We start from the raw sequence: 4,020 nt of genomic DNA on the forward strand, positions 1-4,020 counted from the left end.
GGTGTTAGCAACCTTCAGAAGGTTTAGTAGACTGATGGCTGCAGCTGTCAGGAAAGGGGGGTGTTGTAGATATAAATGGGGCGCGTGTATTGGTTCGGCCACCAATAGCAATGGCGTTATTTATCTGTGTCAACGCAAGGCGGGCTTTCAGCTGAGCCAGCCGCAAGCATGCAGCTTGCTGTCCGATCAGTAAAGAGCTCCCTGGGAGCCTACCATGTAGGGGGCTCTGTTTGTACCCTGGTGCAGGAGAAGGGGTGTAACGCTTCGATGGCAATGGAAAGCTGGAAAGTTAAAAATAAAGAAAACAAAGAAAACAGGTTAATGAGTTGTACTGGGCCTCAGAATCTTGGAAAGATGAAATCCACACAGATGGACCTGGACTGGTGCAAACTGCCATAAGTCATGAACACATCCTCCTACCCCCTAAACATGATCGCAACAAGCAGGATTCACTGCACTGTTAATGTTAGCTATGTTATATTGCTGCCTCTGTTCGGTGGTGTCGAGCCAAACGGACTTTAACGTGTGTTTGAACGAGCTGACGGTTCACTCGTTAAGCTGAAAGAAAGATGCTTTAATCACAGCAGTCACACATGTGTCCACTGTACCATCTGGGAACTCTTCTTGTGTAGCACTCGTAATAACACAAACACTAAATCCTCCTTCTCTGGTGCTGTTGTGTAGCAGTGTGTACACCTGAGACTGTCACCTGTCTGTCTGTCCTGCACTCTCTCTGTTTCTTTCTCTCTGATTGTGGAATAAAAGTATGAACATGTGTTTATAAGTTACACTTGTGTCTGAATCCTGCAGCTTATCGCACATTTCATTTCCATGTGTGACAACTGCAAGTGTCCAGAGTGAGGACAGACTGAGGGACCCACTGCTGCACATCATCTGTGAGGCTTTGCACCGCTGATGATCCACCAGGACAAACTCAGCAGTGTGTGAGGAAGAGGAGGAGGAAGAGCCAGCAGCAGCTGACAGATGGAGAGAATAGACAGACTGTTCCCTGTTTGTGAAGGACTGTTAGGAAAGTTTAACATAACTGTCTGTGCTGAATCAGTCTTATTAGGTAATGTTCAAATAATGTTATCATCCCAGTGTTTCCAGTGTGGGAGAAAGTACTCAGGGCCTTCAAGTTACACACTATGAAAGGCAGCAACAAGTTCAATGTTCAGAAACCTAAAGTATGTATCAGCAGCAGAATGGAGCTAAAAATAAATGTTTGTTTCAGTTCTATGAAGCTTTGAGGATTTTGGATCAGTAGCACTGCTGTGTTTGTTGCATCATATTGCTGTAATTGTTTATATGCTTTATATATTCTGAGCTAAGTTGATCTATAGTGTTACATCATATTCTATAAGGATGTTATGTGTTTGTAGACTTTCTGCCCAGTTTGACCCATTTAGCAGAAGTCAGCCTGTTTAAGGCTCTGATATCTATTCTGTATGACTTAAAGCAGTTATGACATGGTCTGATTTTCTCACCCAATAAAGGAATATTTCATGTATCAGTCTACTCTTCATTCTATCAGACACAGTTACCACAGCTCGCACATTTTCTTTTTACACATATATGTAAGCATTGAGCCAAATTTAGTAATGCCAGCATATTAAACGAACAATATTTGTCTTTTCTATATGATACATCTATATACACACTGTCAAACATACTTGTCTTTGAGTGAAGATTTAAGGAGATAGGAAATATAAATAATTGTAACTTGAATCTTATGGCGTTATTTTTGTGCCACTATTCTGAGCGCAAGTAAAAAGAATTTGAGCATAGTGGCACTAAAATAACGCCATAGAATCTTTACTGAAGCTCAGTATTTGACACAGAGTTCGAACTCACTGCTGTGATAACTAATAATGATTAAGATAATAACTATCATATTGGCCATATTATATTTACATTACCAAAGTAAGATGACTTTAGTCTCATGAACAACATGAGCTAATTGTTATTTACTAGCTAATCTTAAAATGACTGTTCAGTACAAAAATGAAGCCCAACAATCATGTTTTACACTCGTGTGGTCTCAGCCTCTGATACTTATCACATCACACAAAGCTCATGTAGAAACAAATGAACAAAATATGTTCTACTCCGTTTCTGTCAAACAAAGCTGTATGAAACGTTTCCCGCTTTTAGTAACTGCGGTAAAGTGAGCCGTCATTTGTGAGCCGCGGTCAAGCCAGCCGCCTCCTATCCGCCGCATAAATTTCCTTGCGCTTTTACACCAGTCTTTACGGTAGCGCCTTTTCGCTTTACATCCTGATTGAAAGCCTAGACTCGCGCACACACGCACGCGCGTGAACAGTCACACGCACGCGCGCACACAAATTACAATGGAACAGCTCAATACAGCCATCGTGACAGTCTGGTTGCATATTCAAAAATTCATTAAAAATCATTCTTAAAAGTTGATGCCAAGCTTTCAACACAATCCTCTTCTCGGACACCTACTTTACCTCTGGGCCAGATTTACTGTAATATTACTCAGAAATCACAGTAAACTCATATTCAGTGCAATACAGTCAATGCACTACAATTATGTTTATTTCAAAAATTCATTAAAAGTCATCCTGAATAGTTGATGTCCAACTTTCAACACATCCCTCCTCTGGGACACCTACTGTACCTGTGTGCCAATTTTCATCCAGATTTACTGTAGAATTCCTCAGAAATTAAAGGGTACTTGTATTCAATGCAATACAGTCAATACAATAGAATTATGTCAATTTTCAAAAATTCATTAAAAATCATCCTGAGTAGTTGATGTCCAACTTTCAACACATCCCTCCTCTAGGACACCTACTGTACCTGTGTGCCAAGTTTCATCCAGATTTACTGTAGAATTCCTCAGAAATTAATGGAAACATTTATTCAATCTAATACAGCCAATACACTACAATTGTGTCAATTTTCAAAAATTCATTAAAAATCATCCTGAGTAGTTGATGTCCAACTTTCAACACATCCCTCCTCTGGGACACCTACTGTACCTGTGTGCCAGGTTTCATCCAGATTTACTGTAGATTTCCTCAGAAATTAATGGAAACATTTATTCAATCTAATACAGCCAATGCACTACAATTGTGTCAATTTTCAAAAATTCATTAAAAATCATCCTGAGTAGTTGATGTCCAACTTTCAACACATCCCTCCTCTAGGACACCTACTGTACCTGTGTGCCAAGTTTCAGCCAGATTTACTGTAGAATTCCTCAGAAATTAAAGGAAACTTATATTCAATTCAATACAGTCAATACAATAGAATTATGTCAATTTTCAAAAATTCATTAAAAATCATCCTGAGTAGTTGATGTCCAACTTTCAACACATTCCTCCTCAGGGACACCTACTGTACCTGTGTGCCAGGTTTCATCCAGATTCACTGTAAAATTCCTCAGAAATTAAAGGACATTTATATGCAATTCAATACAGCCAATACACTACAATTATGGAAATTTCAAAAATTCATTAAAAATCATCCATAATAGTTGAGATCCAACTTTCAACACTTTCTTACTCTGGGCGTCCTACTGTACCTCTGGGCCAAGTTACATCTCAATTCACTGTAATCTTTATCAAAAATTGAAAGAACAATTATATGTCAATGCTGGATGTGTGTCCTTTCTAAGTGACACTAAATAACAGAACTCAGGCACATCAGGGAATAATCCAAATGGCGTATTTATTAAACAAAAACAACATACAAAATATCTCTAACCCATACTACATAACCTAAAAAGAAACAAAGGGACACTTAGAAGCACAAGGAAACAATACTGAAAGGGCAAGAGACACAGTCCAAACATAATCCACAACTAAAATGCCAAAAGAACAAGTCATCCCACATAGCAGACGGGTCTTGCCTGGATCTGGTGTCAAGCCGGCACTGCTGGCTGACTTCTGGCATGGTAAGATGGCACTGTTTATGTGATGGCATGCCACATTTGGCCTGATTGGGTGAATGTGACATGTTGTATAGAGCACTTTGAGTAATATGGGTGAG

The sequence above is a fragment of the Diplotaxodon limnothrissa genome, linkage group LG1, assembly GCF_057381915.1.
Source record: "Diplotaxodon limnothrissa isolate DT_005_m linkage group LG1, D_limnothrissa_male_GT1.1, whole genome shotgun sequence".
In the NCBI taxonomy this organism is placed as follows: domain Eukaryota; kingdom Metazoa; phylum Chordata; class Actinopteri; order Cichliformes; family Cichlidae; genus Diplotaxodon; species Diplotaxodon limnothrissa.